The sequence below is a fragment of the Serinus canaria genome, chromosome 2 (assembly GCF_022539315.1).
Source record: "Serinus canaria isolate serCan28SL12 chromosome 2, serCan2020, whole genome shotgun sequence".
NCBI lineage: Eukaryota > Metazoa > Chordata > Aves > Passeriformes > Fringillidae > Serinus > Serinus canaria.
In genome coordinates, this window is record NC_066315.1 from 55,732,347 (window position 1) to 55,751,224 (window position 18,878).

Genomic DNA, 18,878 nt, shown 5'->3' on the forward strand with positions numbered 1-18,878 from the left:
AAAAACCTTTCAAATGGGTTATGAAGGAAGAGTATTCTCTCTTCCACCACTGACTAAAACTGTGTAACAAAACATGCACTACTACAGATCAAAAATTCCTTCTATTTATAGCAAATCAGAACTAGACTACTTGAACTGTGAGATAGATTTGTTTTCTAATTAACATTGCATTTTTTTCCAAGATGCTCTTGCTTTTTTATGTTCTAAAGGCTCAACCTAGGGTATTTTTTTCCTGTTTCTGTTCCCAAGCACAGGCTTGTGTTTGCAGTTTGTTGTGTATTGTATGTTTAAAAGCCATGTCATTCTGCTGTTGCTTCTAGTTTTTTAGGAGTAAAAGCACCAGGAGATGCTACTTCTTGGTCTTTTGCTTTCAACCAAAATCAAGGCATAAGCTATCCTGAAATCTTAAATTCTTAAATAATTACATTGGCTAGCTTACATCCATTTTCCTCATATATGTACAATTTGCCAAAATAGGAGTCACATTGTATCCTTGAAAATTCCCTCCCTGCTCTCCAGCGCTGCTGTTCCAGCCCCTGTGGGCATAGCCAAGCTCACTGCTTGGGTACCAACAGTGACAAAGCTGTTGAGAAACTGCTGGTGTGAAAGCCTTGCCAAGGCTTCTACAATTTGTCTTGATCCAGATTCAATACCATGCAGCTTAAAGCTACTGGAAGTACAAGCAAGTCTGAATTTTCCCCTGCAAGCCTGCAGAACTGTACACTACATTTATGTGACTGTTGCTCAGTGATTTCCACTTCTCCCTTTTCAGAGCCTCTTACCAGAGCAGCGCAGTAAGAGAGACCCTCTGTAATTCAACAGACTTCAGCCACACTTTGGCTCTGGGTGAATACAGGTGGCAAAGCCATTTTTATGCTTATTTCCATAAGAAAGCATATTGCTCTCTCACCTTGTTCTGTGAGTGGCAGCTGCTGCCAATTTGTGATCAGTATTCTCAGGTGGATTGTGGGTGAGCATGTCTAAAATCAGTCACATGTAGGCTGGGAAGTGTTAGGCATTTACACTTCAAAAAGAAAGTGTCCTGCAGTACATCTCCTCCTTTCTTTTGGTCTTCCAGCTCTCTGAATGTTACTGAAAATAGTTCTTTCTTCAAAATCCTGCCTGCCTCCTGTTAGGGGGCCCCAGCCTCACCTCAGCTGGCATCTATGGGAGGAGCCCATTGTTTTGGTGGATGAGCCAGGACTGGAGGCAGAGTCAAACATCTTTGATAGTATTAGCATTGTATTGCCTGCTGTTACATTGGCCTCATGATTGTAAGGCAGCTTTTAAATGGTGATTCATCAAAACTGAGTATTTGTCATGTGCCTGTTTAAAGTCTGAGATGGTCCAGCTTGGGAACAAATTTTATGTTATTCTTTGGCTGTTTGAGCAGGGCCTGTGTAGGAGGGGACTGTAGATGACTGAAGGGACTGTGTGGAAATCCCAGATTTTGAGCCTGCTGGAGGAAATAAAAACCACACACAGAATCATACAGATAAGGATGCAAATACAGTGCCTGTGTCTAATTTGGCTTTATATTGGGGCATCAAATTGCCTTGCATTTCTGCAGATTTTGTGCCTGTTTGTCAGTCCTACAATGCTGTACTTCAGTAATACTTTGACTCCTTCAATTTTAAGTATTCTCTTTTTGTAAATAAATATTTAAGTAGAACTTTCCACATGTGGAAACTGATGAAAATGGGGAGACAAGGTTGTTCTATAAGACAGGCTAGTATTTTTTTTTCCAGTCCCCCCTTCTCATGCTTATGGAAGGTCCTTCCTGATCAAGCAACATCACTGGAGAGTAAGGCATTTTTAACCTAACTTACTACTTTGTGCTGAAACTGACTTCCCTGCACTAAAAATCAAGAAGAAAATACAGGTAGAGACACGGAGACAACAAAAAATAATTGAACAATTACAGGGGTAAATTCCCGTTCATAGCTTTTGAAGTCCTCTTTGCAACACTTCTGGATCTCATTGTAAGGGCACAAAAGGAGAGCAAAGCAGCGAACACCGAGGAACACAACTGCTTGGGAGAGGAGGGGATTCTTTCCAGACACGAAGGAGAAGTGGGATATCAGGCTGCAGTTTGCTAACAGGCTCCAGCTCGACCCTGGTCCGCCCGGGGAGCACCCAGGGGCTGGCGGGCACCGGGACCCCGCCTGGACCCCCGCGCCGGCCGCCGCTGTCCGCGGTGCTGAAGCTGCGCGGGGAGGAGGCGGACGGGCAGCATGCGGCGGACTGAGAGGGTTTTGTCCTTTCCGTGCAGGGGAATGATGCGGAGTTCCGCACGCTGGCTCATGCCGAGGTGGTGGCCGCGGTAGGTCTGTGCGGGCTGCTGGCAAAGCTTTGGCAGTCGGACTGCCTCGTTGGTTGCCTAGAGCTGGGATACCGGTTCAATGCAGAGAAGCCTGGACAAGGAGCTAGGGCATAAGGCTGGCTTTGACAATGTAAAGAGTTTGGGCTGAAGTGTATCCAAGGTTGCAACCTGTGTCCTGGAAGAGTCCCGTAATGGCACTGTTGGGGGTATGGCATATTGCAATGGTCGCATTCCCTGCTCACTCACCCTACCACACACACCCCCACCTACCCTCCTTGCCCCCTCCCCACCCCCCCCAAAAAGAAAAGAAAAAAAAAAAGAAGTATCCTTTACTTGTTTGACAATAGTGCTTTTTTTAACAAAAAGAGTCAAGCTCTTTGTGCCCTGTTTCAAATCTGTGGGATGGTGCTAACTGGGGTCGTTGCAGGAGAAACATTACTTGGAATCAGCAAGGAACATAATGAGGCTGTTAGCTGGGATTTAATGCACACACAACTCGTTCCCGTAAGATAAACGGTGTGTGAGCAGGAATGCTTTGTGTTTAAAAACCTCAGGTCTTCAAGTCACTTTTATTGTGTGTCCTTAACCATGTGTAGTCACTGGAAAGCAGGAGTATACACAGTTTATGGCTATGTTTAACATAATGATCCTTCCTGCTGGCTAGGAAGGAAGGCACAGGGTGGATGGCTGGGAGAAACCCCAGCCCCCTGCTGCTGGGCTGAGCATTAATGTGCTCACCAGCCCAGTGCAGGTATGAGGTACTGCCCACCATCTCTCAGAGCAGGTCAATCCTTGTTCTTACCAGGTATCCATCTTCTGATCCACTGTGTTTCTCAGAGGAATTTGGTTATTTTTTGGTTGTTGCTGGTCAGGAATATTTACGTTTCTGACTCCACAGCCCCTTTCTTTGGGTTTTGTTGGGGCTTTTTCCTTTGCTTATCTTGCTTGTTTTAGTTTGCTCCATTGACAGGAAATTTTTCTGACTAAACCTAAGCCAAGAGACCAGCCAAGCCTCAGGTCAGATTCAGCTAAACCTTAAAAAGAAATGGCTATGAGCTCCAGTTCCACTCTTTGAGGGTTTCATCTCTTTTGGTCACTGATGCCATTGCTTTGTTGATAATTAGGTCTAGCATCAAGCTGAGTCTCCACTTATATCTCTGGCTAGAGGGCTGCAGCAGGGTTTGGAGTCTTAATGGCAGCTCCCAAACCAAAATCAGATATCAGAGAACATGCAAACACCAGTCTGTTCAATACCCTGACTAACTGGACCTCTAATATCATCACAGCCTATCTTCTGGAACATTTTTAGCTTCTTTAGCATTTTATTAGCATCTGGTTTGGGGCAGTGATGGAAGTATAATACAGAGCTTGATACAGAACACAGAGTTCAGTGAACCTTTGGTCTGACATGGTAGGGCTGTATTTTTGTTTTTAATATTCCAAGTCAGGTTGTCAGCTGATTTAGAGCAGCTGAGACTGTTCTGAAAAGATAAGAATTCAAGATCCTAGTTTTGTTCTTTGGCAGGTTTTACAAAAGCATACAGGTGTCTGAAAATTCATTGCTGCTCCTGTAAAATTTAATAGTGTTAGGAACACAAACAACAAGAACACATCTGTTTATTACAGGTGCCTGTTTTTTCACAACTTCCATGTGTGTTGGAGATTGGCAGATTGGGTGGGTATTTGGTGTAAATTGATGCAGTCTTTGATAAGAACAGTCTTCTTGAAAATATGCAAAGTCTTCTACGCACTGAAAAGTAAAGGGACTTTACTGGGGATCAGAGGATTGATTTACAAATGGCATGCAGTCTTTGCTCAACATAGCACTGAACTGCAGTCACAGGAACTGTCCAATAATCTCTTTTTGTGCTGTCTGTCAGTCCTGAGTGAATCTGTAGGGCTTGTTTGGGAAAGCAGAATGTAAATGACAGAACTGAAATATAATCAAGACCCAAGTGTTTGAAATGTTGTAGGTAATAGTTGTTATTATTTCACATGCCAGTCTTGAAAAGCTAAGAAACCTGGAAGACCAGATCCTCTTTCCTGTGAAAAACAAACAAGTGAAAAAACCAACAAAACTCTTCCCCCCCTCCCCCAAAAACAAATCAAGCAAAACAAAACAAAAAAAATAAACCCCAAGCAAACAAACAGAAAAATAACCTAAAACAATGATGTTTAAAAAGAAAACTTTTCAAAACAAAATGTATGAAGTTTTACAAAGACAAGCACCAGATTCTGTATCTGGCATGGGACAACCCTGGGTGTATGAACAAATTGGGAAATGAGAGGCTGGAAAGAAGTGCTGTGGAAAGGAACCTGGGAGCTCCTGGTTGATGGCAAGTTGAATGTAAGGGCACAGCATCATCAGCTGAGCAAGGGAGGGGATTGTCCCACTCTGCTCTGCACTGGGGCAGCCTCACCTTGAGTCCTGGGGACAGTTTTGGGCACCACAATATTAAAAAGATATTAAGAAATCAGAGAGCATTTACCATTACATAAAGTAGGGGATGAGAAATATCACTAAGCATAGGCTGTCTGAGGTGCTCAAAGTCCTTTGCAAGTGATTCTTAAGGCAATTTGGAAGTGGTTCTTCACTACATAAAATAATGATTATAATAAGAGCTCCTATGCTGACTTACTTTCCCAAATTCAGGAAGAGGCCAGAGCAGGAATCCTTAGTGCACTATTTCCTGATCCTTGTTTTTACAAAACTGAGCTCGCTTCCTGTTCAAATAGACATTTTCCATTCACACTTCACAGCTGTAGAGTAAGACACATGACTTGAAATCACAGCCACCTTCAAAATACCACAGTTATTCCAAAGAGCACAATAATTCCCAATGGTGCAATTCATCAAGAACATCCACTGTGGAACATCCACTCAAAGGGCTTCAACAGCACTGGGATTCTGGACTCTGCTCCTTTACTCCACTGAATTTTCAGGATAAAGGGCAAGTGACTCCACAGCTTTTATCCCTGTATACCACAGGTAGGTTTGAAAGAATCCTCACTCTATGAACTTAAAGGCCTGTTAAGTAGGAATCACCAAAGGGAGGATTCCATTTCCCTTTGCCTGCTGCTCCTGCTTCTGGCAGGGCCATTTCTTGTCATGGAAACACCTGTGGCTATCCAGCCAATCCAGGCATGAAGCAGATGACCAAAATGTCTGCAAGTCATCTTACAAGGTAGCATGGGATCTTGGTAATGATCTGTGAGGCTGCAGCTTTTAATTATTCTAAACCTTCTCTCTTTGAGCTTGACATCTGCAGGGCACACCAGGGGCAGTGGGCCAGGATGCTACAGAGCTCCAACAGAACAAAACTGAAGCAGAATCCAGCAGTCTTAGATGCTCTCAAATGTTAAGATTCCAAAGAATGAATTAGCAATCAGAAGCATGGGGGCTTTATGTCAGGGGTTTAATCTTGCTGCAAAAAAAGGATGTCAGGCTCCACTGTCAGTCAGAGCAACATTGAAGTGGGCAAGAAGTAACCTGAAATGATTCCATCCTGTGGAATATTCCTGAAATGAATTCTGTTTTGCCTTCTGGCCCCTAAATGTCGCTGAAATGGTGACTTTTCTTTTTTGCTTGTTTTCAGAACTAACGGAGATGGGAGAAGCATTCCTACTCTCAGTTGGAAGCATTAGTGACCAAAGGTTATGTTTACTTTTGTTCCTTCATGTCCTTGTTTCTTCTCCATGTTCAGATTGGCATACAGGGCATACTTGTCTGGGGTGTTGTACTCTTGGGTCCTTTCAGAAATGGTTTTTTTCATTAGCTTTCCAGGAGATTGCATAAATTTGCAAACTAAGAATGGCTGCTACTGTGATGTCAGCAGAAAGTTGCTGCTGCTGCTGACGCTGTGCTGCTGCCAACAGAATGTTGCAGTGGTGCATAGAAAGCCTGAGTGCCCAGAGCACCCCTTTGATATGCTTGTTGCAAGAGGGTTCTCCTGATCCTCTTGGAGGAGAGTCCCAGCTTATAGGCTGCCCCTTGGCCCTGGGGGTCCCATATTTTCCCTTTTCAGTGCACAGTCTGCAAAGCTGCTGCCCGGCATCACTAAAAATGTTCAAGCAAATCTTTGCTGCAGTTAGTAATTTTTTTCCACTGGCATATTCTTTCTATTTTTTCCCAGACAAAATCTGGCTGGTGACTCACCTAGCAAGTAAGTAGAGGTTTTTTCCTAGGTGCATCTGATCTGGCTTTTGTATCAGTGTGTTGTTCATGCTCTCCTTTAGTAACTGAGTTGGTTTTGAAATGAAAAGGCCATTAAGATACTAGGACTTTGGTAAAGCTCATGTCAACAGCTTCAGCCAAAAAGGGGATGTCTGTAGCTCTCTCATGGGGTGTGGGCAGCTTTTGTAATTGAACTTGCAGGGGTTCCTTTCCCTGCATTGGGTTGGCCTGTGGCAGTGGGGTCTGTAATTTCCTCAGCTACTGGTTCAACAAAGACAACTTCCAAACTTCTGCAGACTGGCAGAGCTTCTGAGAAGTCTGTCTAAAGACTCTGCACTTATCTCCAGAACTGAAGGAAAGCAACTTAGTTTCTAAATTCTGTGATTAAAAGTTTTGATGGTCTGGCTTTACAATGGACGGAGAAAAAGAACAGCCAGGTATATTGCACTGTTTTCTTGCTTGCTATGTAAAAAAATCACTGCTACTTGGAGGGACATCCTGGAAGAAAAATGCTCTTTATTTGGGTTTACTCATTCTGTGGGATTCCCCACAACAGGCAGTTTTCTAACAACATCTGTTTTATTTTCCCTTGCCCATTACAGGTGAAATTGCTCATGGACACAGAAAAGCCCATGCTTCAGTGAGTGGCAAAGTAACCTCTGATGTTCCAAGCTTTTCAGAATCATGGAGCAAGCCACGAACTTTGCCTGCTGCAATAGGAGCCAGCCTTGTAGCCTGAATAAAGTTTCAGTGTATTTGCATCACAAAAAAGGGGTCCCTGGCTGTTTTGTCATTTTCTTTTGAAGGGCTTTTAAGTAGATGAAAGTCTGCTTCCTGCAGACAGGAAGTTTGTTTTTAGCCATGGTGGAATATATGGTTGACAACAATATTCAGTGCTGTCTAATTAGCCACTCTAATTTAATTTTAGCAACTCAGAATCCCATTTCTATCCAAGTTCATGATTTCTCCTTAGTATAGCTGGATAGATTGATGCAAATTGATAAGATTGTAAATAATTTGTAACGCTCTGTGACTCACACTGCTGTCTGTCCATGGGGAACAACCCCAGAATCAGAAGGGCTCCTTCTGTTTCTAAAGAAGATGATGGTAAAGAGGAAGACAACCAAGCTCCACCTGGTTTTGGACCAGAACCTGAGAGTCCAGTATCAGTAAGGGCCACCTTTGGTCAGCATTGTGTTTGGTGTAATTCAGAGCTGTCTGTTTCTGGTCAGGCAGCACTGGTCATTCATGGCTGAAAATACTGAGGGCTGGAGTCCTAGTGTGACAAAGTGCTTCCCCTACTTCCAGCCACTGACACCTGGAAAATCAGCTCTGAACTTTCAAGTTTGGTCATCATTTTGCTGGCATTCTGAGAGGGACCATGACTTTATCTTAGCATTGGATAAGAGGCAGCATTGTGTCTTTAAATGCTACTGGTGTAAAAGTGTAAAATCTGTGCGGGCTCTCTGTCATCAGCAGAGCCAGCTGTCCAAAGCACAGTTCACAGAAACTGTCCTGTGTCCTGCCCCTCTCCATGGACCATCTAAGTAGCTAAATGGACAGCTTAGACTGCACCTGTAAATTTTTTCATGACTAAAATTTGATGAGGAGACTCCTGTGTAGTCCTGCCATGTCAAGAGAAGGTTGGGCTGAAGGGCTGGAACACAATTCCTAATGGAATCTTCCTAAAGCCTGAAATACTAATGAAAATTATCTCTGCCAGCCACCTTTCTGACACAAACTGATTTCTTGTCACAGATCCACGCATCCTCTGGAATAGTAGCTGACACTTTACCAGTATCCTCTGAAACAGGCATTCCCACACCTGAGAACTCCAGCACCAGCAGTTTGTATAGCAAAGCCTGCCAGGAGCAAAAGAGGACAGAGGAGGAGGGTCTAGGGACACTAAGTAGGTCTTCTGCTCTTGTGGTCTGATAGAGCCATGCCAATGTTCATAGACAGGACACACTTGCCTTGGTACCTGTTCTTTCCCTCTATCTGTCTCCTCTGAATGTTTCTCCCTTTTCCTGGTTTCCTGTCAAGGTAACTCTTCAAAGGACTGTAGAAAACCAGTCCTTGTGCAGGCCATCTGTGCTATGGAGCTGCCTGTCTTGTTGTTGTTGCCCAAATGACTACAGCTCACAGCCCCAGCGACGAATTTCTGCTCTGCTGGATGGTGGTATCTCCTACTGAAGTGATCTTTCATTTTGTTCCTTTCAGGGAGCATTGTCAGTGTGGATAGATATTTTGTCGTGTGACAAAATGTGTTGGATCAGAAAAAATGGCCAAAGGGTAAGCCCAACCACAGTTCCTTCTCCAGAGCCACAGGCCCGGTGTTTTGCTGTTGTGAGATCAGGTGTGAAGTCAGACAAGATCCAAACATGTTCAGACAGGGGATTTAGATCCTTCTGTCTCTCAGTCCTGACCAGAATTTATAACTCTGATCAAAAGAGCCAAAGAACTTCATATGGTAAGTGTCTTGCCTTCAGCAAGGAGCAAGACCTGGAATATCTCCTGTCCCTCTAGTTCCTGGAACTTCTTTACCTATTTTCTTAGGAGAAATCTTTTTTTTTTTTTTTTTTTCCTCAAAATAACAGGGCCCTAGATAGATTCAAATAAGAGATCTGAGAACAGAGCAATAAGAGTTATTGAGGACTCAGCAAGACAACATAGAAAAAGAATGAAAGGTATTACTTTCCAGTTTTTGTAGATGTGCTCCAGGCCCTGCAGAGGTTTGGAAATAAAATAAATCCAGTGTGTGCATTTTTGAGATTGGTATTAGACATTCATGTTGCACCTAAATTTTCTTTGGACACCCTGCATGGCAGAGGGCTGGTGGGCTGCTGTGCTCTTGGCTGAAGAATAGGTGATGCCAGGTGTCTTATGAACACTCCAGGCAGCAGAGACCTCCTGTCTGGGCTGGCTTTCACTTGTGGGAACTCAATGGCTTCTCCTTTCTTTGCTGCTGTTTTGTTTCCAGGGTTTCAGAACGGTTTATACAGCAACTGCTACTGCCACAAGAAGGAGAGGAAAGTGTCAATAATCCCAGACTTTGCCACTCTTGAGTGCCTTTCCCTCTGGTGTGAGCTGTGGCTGGAGTGTTGGGTTTCCAGGAGAAAAATCTTTCTTGTAAAGGCTGTTCCTACAAATCACAGACTAGCATTGTCCTGCCCAATCCCTTTTGGACAGCTCTTTGGGGCTACAGCTTAAGATTTCTGAAAGCTCCTGTCTGTCTGATAGCAAATACATCTGATTCTTCCCAGTAGCTTCTAATCCCCTTGGAGTACCATGCTTTGTAACTGTGCTTAGATAGAAGTCTACAAGAGACTGAGGGCATGTCCACAAAATGCCATGGAGTGGATAATTTCTTTTTAAAGCCAGGAAACTGTCACAAATCTAGAGTGTTCAAGAATGTTTTTTAGAGTTGCAAGATCAAAGTTCTACAAGTTAGGAAGTGGTAGGATTCTGCTTTTTGGGGGATAACCTTAATGATCCTATTAGGATGGCATTTTATCTGTAATGTCTGTCTGTTTGCTTTGTTTTGCCATCAAGAAGAGCAACAGCTGCATTTGAAAAAATGATCAAACTCCATAGAATTCCTAAAGGGTTTCCAGATATTTTGTGATATTTTCACAGGAGCAAAACTGCTTTGTGTTTGCAAACCATGTGTGAATGGATAAACTAAGGACATTGGAAAAGAATTTAGGCACAGGATGTTGTTAGAGCTCTAGGGTTGGTAGCCTAAGAGATTATTTTTACCAAGCTGACAAGGCAAAATGTCTGTGGCCATGTGTCCCAACGAACACCTGAGCTGGCAGAGACATGGGCTGTTGTAATGCCAGTGACTAAGCTCTGATGTGTCATCACACAGCAGTTTGGCATAGCTGGGCTCTCCTACTCCAGAAGTGTTCACTCCAGCATCATTCTGACAGACTGCTCAGGTTAATGATTTTCAATATCATTTCAGGTTGCTGTAAAGCAAGCGAGTCTCCAAAAACAGCCCCAAAAGGAACTAATCAATGAACTCCGAGGTGTAAGGGACAATAAGCACCCTAATATTGTTAACTATTTAGACAGGTAAGTTCTTCTGGTATTATTGTGTGAATGTTCATTCATGTTCTGCAAGACAAAGGTTGAAAAAAACCCTCTTCAGATAATGCTGGAGAGCTTTTTACTTTTATTTATCTATTTGTATGCAATATGTGGGAGGAGAGTGAATTTTGTTTGCACTAATCTTTTCTGTCATGCATTGTTGGAAACCTGTTTTGAAAAACCTATCTGACTAAAACACCAGCCCCTAAGTTCACTACCTCCATGTGGTTTTGTTGGTTTGGGTTTTTCTTTTTTTAAGTTGAACGTATTTTCTGTGTTTTAGGATAAATGCTGGTAACTCATCATAGAAATTATTTCCCTGTACTTTTCACTTTCTTGCCACCTAAAATATCTCAGTTTTCACAGATGGGCCTTTCTCATTAGACTGCACAGACTCCAAGTAGTGTATAACCTAGGAGAAATGCCTCTTCTTCTCATTCTGTGTTCATTTACAGGTGCCCTGGAAATAGGAATAAACTGTTTTTCATAAGGTAATTTAGCTATGCACATTCATCTTCATGCCATTGTTTCCTTCTTTCATCTACCTTGCTGGGGATAAATTCTGGATAATTATGGAATACATGGATGAAGGACCTTTGAGCAGTGTCATTAAAGTCCACATAGCTGAAGGAGAGATAGCAACATCTGCTGAGAGGTAAGGGATGCCACTGGTACTTCTGGTTGTTTAGGCAGGCTGGTACTTCTGGACAGGTGTTAAGAACAGGAGTGATTTCATATTCAAAGCTTTGTTACTGCGTTGCTTTGGTGATACAGAGAAGCAGGGGTGTCTTAGGTGAAGGACCTGCTAGCACAGCTGTTGTGGTTCTCTCTTTTTAAAAAAAGATTAATTAATTTTCTTTTTGTCACCTGGATGGAGAGAGCCCATGCCCTGTTGCAGCATTGTGTCTGTGTTTGCAGGGGACAGTCTGTAACAACAATTGCCATTTCTCTTTCAAGAGGTGATACGTCTTAGCCTAGAAAGATACTGCTCTACTATTGATGAAGCAGCAGACTCTTCCTCTTGACAACACCATGTTCTGCCACTACTCACCTTTCAGCTAGAAGTGAGGTTGTTTAGAGCCATTTCCTTTCTTGGTAATGAAATCAGGTCATTATTTTTTACCCTCCTGTTTGTTTTTTATCTATCAGTGCCTGCAAGCACTAAGTCCCTTTTACTCCAACCTTGTAAAAAGTGAAAACATTCTTCTTGGAATGGATGGATCTGTCAAACTGGGTCGGTATTCTTGGTCAGGTACAGCATTCCTGGGCTATGAGGTGTGGGGCTGCTTAAGACTGACCACCAGTTCTCCAAGAGCAGTCATTCCCCTCATATTAATGCCCAGTCTGGGTGATTTCCAAGAGAAAACTGAGTAGAATCATAGAATAGTTTGGGTTGGAGGAGACCTTTAAAGGTCATGTGGTCCAACTTCCCCACTATGAGTGGGGATATCTGGAAGTAGATTAGGTTGCTCAGAGCCCTGTCTGACCTGACCTTGAATGTTTTCAGGGATGGGGTGCCTAGGACCTCTCTGGATAACCTGTTTCAGTGTTTCCCTACACTCCTTATAAACAGTTTCTTCCTCAGACCTAATCTGAATGGACCCTCTTTTGATTTGAAAGCATTTCCCCTTTTTCATAGGCCCTGACAAAAAAAACATTCCCATCTTTCTTAGAACCCCCCAGGCTGAACATCCCCAAGTGATGCATTGTTCACAGGGGTCCCAGGATGAGGGAAGAGACGAGAAAGTTGACTCCATGTTCAGAAGGCTTGGTTTATTATTTTATGATAGATAATATATAAAAACTATACTAAAAGAACAGAGGAAAGGATTTCATCAGAAGGCTGGCTAAGAATAGAAAAGGAATGAATAACAAAGGTTTGTCTCTGACCAAGACAGTCTGGACAGTTGGACTGGGATTGGCCATTAATTAGAAACAACCAGATGAGGCCAATTACAGATCCACCTGGTGCAGTCCACAGCAGCAGATTAGAATTGCTTACAGTTTGTTCCTGAGGCCTCTCAGCTTCTCAGGAGGGAAAAATCCTAAGGAAAGGATTTTTCATAGAACATGTCAGTGACACCCAAGTATTGGAGCCTTTCCTATAGGAGAAATGTTCCATCCCTTGACCATTTCTGTGGCCCTGTTCTGTGTTTTGGTAGCATGCTCAGCTTTCCCTGGTGGCAAAAAAAACTGCAGTAGGACAATCCCAGCTATGGAGGCCTGAAATGGTGCTGGTGGTGAAGGAATCCAATGAAGCCATCCCAGCCAAGGAGTCTAAGACTTGGCTGTGAGAAGGAAGGGGCTGTTGGGGGGCTCCCTTTGAGCATCAGAAGGGCCTCAGCTTGTCCCTCCTACCCCACTCTTAGAGGTTTCTGACACCAAAACAGAGACAACTTGAGTGGGACTTGTCACAGCCCTTTTTGCTGCCTGGCACAGTTGAGGAGATGAGAACTGCTGCAGCGTTGATGCCAGGTTTTATGACAGATTGGGAGCTGCAGAATGTGCCACTTGGCTGTCCCTGCTGTGAAGGTGCCAGCCAGCATGGGAGGTGCAGGGGATGCAAAGGAAGATGCTGCTCTCCCTGCAAGTCAGAGCTGAGTGCTCCCATCAGTGCCCTACCACTTGTCTCTCTGCTCTTGGTGCTGAAAACCTCAGTGGTCTTCAGATGAACACATGGGCCCAGATCCTACTGGGATAAACATTTCTTAGCTGTCCTCTAGTTTCTTGAAGAACAGCTTGTGCTCCTCATCTTTTCTGACAACTAAAATAGCTCATGCCTATAGGAAGAGGATCCCTAAGTCAATATTTTGTGTTTTCTGAGAGCAGAAAATTCCTGGACTGCAAGCAGCAGCATTCCCAGAGTCTTGGCAGGGCAAATATTGATTCAAGCTAGAGATATCTTGATAAATTTAATAGAATTATGGGCCAAGTATTCCAGGTACTGGACATGTGTTAGCAAGGTGCATGAAGATGGAGGTGCAGATTGTTCCTTCAGACCTATTTCTGCATCTTTCTGGTATCTCAAGAAATAGTACTTGAGCCCATGAGGAAATGAGTTTGGAAAGCTGTGGGTCATTTGTTTTCTTTTCCTTTGAGCAGCATCCATTTTTACTGTCAGCCAAGCATCTCTCCAGCCCCACCCCTCACTGATCACTGTGGCAAGGCAGATGAGGGAGGACAGGAGATGTGACAGTGAGAAAACTGCTTTGTCCAGAACCAGCCATGAGTGGCTCTCAGAGTAAAAACTGTTTAAAACCTCAGTTCAGAGGATACCCTTCCTTATCACTCTGTGATAAAGTTGTACATTCACTTTTTATTTGCCACTTTTTTCTTAAAGATGCAAAATCCCATTTATGGGGGGTTTTTGGTATGGCTTGAGATTGGAGAAGGGTCTCTTTCTTTCCTAAACTCCAGACTGCACTGCTTATGGAATACAGCCCACTGGATGGGTTTTATTCCCAGTCATAGCCCTCCTAGGTAAGGAAGACAGCACATTTGCATTCGCAGCCAGACACGAATGAAGAGTGTGGCAGAAAAAATATCATGTGGAGATGCAAGCTTTTAGTTGTAGCTCTGGAGGGTTTCAGCTCTCAGCCACTGGACTTGTACAACTCATATCAATGTCTTTGCCTGGATGAGAGTCTTACTCAGATGAAAAAGCAGTAAGATCAGTCAGTGCAGTCTGAAAGGGCCCATCTGGGGCAAAGCTGTCAATGGAAACATGAGGTGAGAGCGGGCCCAGCCAAAGCCAGCTCTGAGCCCCAGCAAAGCCCTGGCAGAGCGCAGAGCAGCCTCAGTGTCACTGACATGTTTTATGAAAAATCCTTTCCTTAGGATTTTTTCCTCCTGAGAAGCTGAGAGACCTCAGGAACAAACTGTAAGCAATTCTAATCTGCTGCTGTGGAATGCACCAGGTGGAATCTGTGATTGGTCTCATCTGGTTGTTTCTAATCAACGGCCAGTCACAGTCCAGCTGTCCAGACTGTCTCGGTCAGAGACAAACCTTTGTTATTCATTCCGTTTTTATTCTTAGCTTAGCCTTCTGATGAAATCCTTTCTTCTGTTCTTTTAGTATAGTTTTAACATAATATATACCATAAAATAATAAACCAAGCCTTCTGAACACGGAGTCAACTTTCTCGTCTCTTCCCTCATCCTGGGACCCCTGTGAACAATGTCACACCTCAGCACTGGCAGCCTGGAAGAAGGAGTTTGTAACAGCCAGCAGCAGCAGACCAGCCCTGGATGCTTGCCTCTTCCTGGAACCAGATCATTCATCCTGTGTCAGAACCAAACTGGTCGTGGGCTGCACCCAAGGGGAATTGTAGCCATGCCATGGACTGTGCACCCTGGTGGGACCGGCCACCTTGAGTCTGTGCAGGTGTAGAGAAGAGCCAAAGAGAGGGGGGTGGTGGTGTCACTGCTGGGGAGGCTGCTCTCCTGGGAGACTTGCAGCTAAATATTAATTAACTGTCCTGGATTTCCTGGAAAGCACAGCAGGCCTGATTTTTCAGATGGCTGCTGAGGTGAGCCGCTCTGGTTTCCTGAACGGCATCTCCAGGGGAAGCTGAGGGAGCTGCCAGGAGCCTGCAGCTGGCACAACAGAGGCTGGCAGGACTTGGGTGTTCCAGGAGCAAGGGGGGCCAAATGTCCAAATGTCCAAATGTCCAAATGGCCAAATGTCCCTCCAGCCCCATAAGAAGCTTCTGGGGAGTGCCACCACCCAGGGCAGGAAAACAGGCTGTGGCACATTAGAGCATGCAGAAGGACACTGAAGCTCTGCCAGCTTGACCAAGGAGCAGCAGTACCCTACAGGGAGAAAGCCATGGCCTCTTTAAGCTCTGCACCCACCAGGATTGATGCAGCTGCCCAGGGAGAGTGCCAGGGGGATCCTGCTGCCACCCAGTATGAGCTGCAGGCTGTGCCCTGCTCTCAGGGCAGTCCCAGACAGCAGCAGTGAGCACAGCTCTGGGAGCTGAGCCCGAGAACTCCTCCACTTAGCGCCAGAGCTGTGCCCTGGGAGGAGGTGAGTAGTTATACACTATATACAAGAGTGTATCTATACACTTAGCTATTTATCTGACCACTTAGTGCAGTATAAATTAGAGGGGTTTTCTTCCAAGCTTGGTGTTCGCAGCCCATCCTTGTGGCCAAATCCAAATTCTTTCTCAGCTGTTCAGGGTTTGGAACATTGGCATGGGCTAACCCGTGTTTGTGCTGGATGTTGTAATTGCCTGGGCTGTTGACAGTTTTCAAGTTTATTTTCTTCCTTGAGTTCTCCCCCTTTCTGAACAGAAGGGACAATAATTAAGACTCTTTGATTTCCAGGTTGTTGTAGTCTAAAGAGGAGTTGCCATCCTCCAGGGAAGGAAAACAGGGAGACAGAGTTGAGAGGTCAAAGAATACCCCTCTTTTCTTTGCAGGGGGTTTGAGACATATGAAAGTTGTTCCTCTTTCTGCTAGAAACTTGCTGCTTTTGACTTGAAACAGATTTAAACTTCCAAAGCCACCTGAGTGATGCTGAGGGCAGTAGGAAGATCACCCCTCACAGCCCAAAGGTTTTATTGGAACCTCAACCGTCAGAAGGAAACTCTGGCAACCCCCCAGTGGGCAACAATTTCATAAAGGTCAAAATAAAACTTCTGGGTTTAACAGCATTAATGGAATTCAGGGAATTAAGAATGAAGGTTTGTTTTTTCTAACTTCCAGGGTGTTGGACACAACAAGGGGAAGGAACATGTACATGAGAAGCCATGGCCTGTCAGAGGAAGGGTCTCTCCCCAAGGTTAAATCTTAATTTGGGGGTTTACTGGGGGTAGAGAGAGTTTAGGAGGGATATGAGATTGCTTTTCTACTTAGTTTATTAGCAAGGGTTATTGATTAGTAAATGTAAGAGTTTAGGAGTTGCTATGTTTGGTCTTTTTGCCTCTATTAAATAATGAAATTTAAAAATGTCACACTCAAACCAGACAGAAATTCAAAAAAGCACAACTGACCAATTGAATTAGAAAGAAAGGAATTAAAATGCAGGGTTGTTTTCTCACTTCCAGGATGACTGCCACAATGAGAGGGAGGAACACTTCTGTGAGAAGCCATCACCTGCAGGTCAAGGAAGAGCCTTTTGCCAAGACTTAAAGAAGAATTTTGGGGCTAACAGATCTTAAAGATGGAATAGGGAAATGAATGAGCTTTACTATCTGCTTTTGTCTTAAACTTATAGTCATGTGCCACATTCCAGATGTCACCTGCCCTGTTTTTTCAACATTTGTTTTCTTTTTTCTACTTAATTTATGTAATTGTGTTTTAAATAATGGATGTAAGAGGGTTTGGGTTGATTATGTTTTATAATGTGTTTTTATAATATGTTTTATTATAAGGTTTACTATTTATTATGGGTTTCATTTATTAAGTTATGGTTTTATTTATTAAGTCATAATGTGTTTTTTGTTAGTTAAACCCAAATTTGTTTGCTTCCTTCATGTTCCAAATGCAGCATTGATTTGGAAAAAACCCCAGGCACTCACTTTCTTCCTTTGGAAAGAACCCAGCCCCTCACTTGGTGGGTGAGGAGTATGAAGGAGGATCCTTCTTCCTCCAACCTGTGGGATTTTATCATTTATTCCTAAGAATTCTGAAGAATAAGCTTGAAACTGCAAACCCTTCAAGGCTGGGGACTAAGCCAGGTTTAACTTGCTGTTGCATGGAAGCTCCTTTGCTCTCCAGTCCAGATGTAAACATTTCCTTCCTTTTGCTAATTCAAATCCTTTTGCCATGGGGTTCCCTGGGGGTGGATGCCAGGGTGTTGCCTAGTTTATTTCACCAGCCTGTGCTGCTCCCTGTATTCTCTGTGGTGCTGCAGCCCCTGCTTCTGGGGCTCCCCTCACTCCTGGGAATCTGACTAGCAGCACATGGCACTCGGGTTTCAGGCTCCAAAAACAAGCAGCAGGTTTTAGTCCAGTAAGAGAGAAAGAGTCAGCCCCAGATCCCACTGCACCATCCATGGTTTCCTGCCTGTACTTGTTAAAAATGGGATAACTTTCCTAATTATTTGTTTTAATTAACCTATTGATTCATTGTTTTAAATCTATAAGTAGTGTATTAGTCTTTAGCAGTGTAATTTTCCATTTTAGCCGGCATGTATCTATGTTGGTTTTTTTTGGTTTTTTTTTTTACTGACTGTTATTGTTAGAGTGTGATTATTAGATCCCCAAAAACTTTAAGCTATGATGAACTCACCCTGATAAGCTTCAATGAAAAAAGCCCTTGGGAGTTAAAGGCTGGACACCTGGAATCCAGAATTTCTAGTCCTCCAAGAACACATGGAAGTAACTAGAAGATAAAGAAGAGACTAACAAAGGTGATTCAACATGTTCTGGAGACTCCCTGTCTGGGGAAAAGATAATAAGAAAATATGTGGATTAATTAGCATGAGAAGTGAGAAATCAATAACCAGTAGAAGATAAAATAATAATTGATGCAAAAATTTGTGAAATTTAGAACCAATGAATATTAACTTTTTTGCTAAAAATGTAGAAGTAAATGAAAAGTTTTGCAAGTCGTGTGCATCTATGTGGAGCACCCCAGCCTGGAATAAACTAATGCCTACTCCCTAATGCTACAAAAACAGTGCCAGAGGGTTTCATTTATCCTGATGCTTTTGGCAGCATACTGGCAAGTCTCTGGGAATCAGCTGGCAGCAAAACTCCAGGAACTGTCAGTGAGTAAGAGCAGGAGTGACTGTGGGAACAGGACAACAAGCATTCAGTGGGAATGGTGGCAAAGTGAGCAACATCCATCCGCACACACAAACCAGACTGTCAGGCTCCTCCTCCTCCTGGGGGCTCCTCCCGGGGTGTGTGAGCTCCCAGCCGCGTCTTTGTTACTCAAGAAGGTTTAAAAATGGGATTCAAAGTGTTTAGAGCCATGTGCCAGGAAAATCAGGAGAATCATCCCTATTCCATGCAAAGACAAAATGCAGAGTCCAGGCTGACAGAGCTGACAGCAAAAGGCTGGCAACAAGCAAAGCTTCAAAGCCTGGCTGGGGACACGTTGGTGCTCAGCCCTCTTGTGGAGAGGAATCAAACACCAGCAACGTTTGATGTTTTATTTTGGTTTGGTTTTGGCTTTTGGTGTTTGTCTTCTCACAGGAAAGAGGATCTGGGGTTCCAGGTTTCTCAGCCGTTCAAGCCTGAAGTGTGAAATAACAACAACTACTTAGATACATTACATTCAATTACAACATAATACTTAGGTACAGCATCCCCAGCACTTGCACCTGCAGGGCTC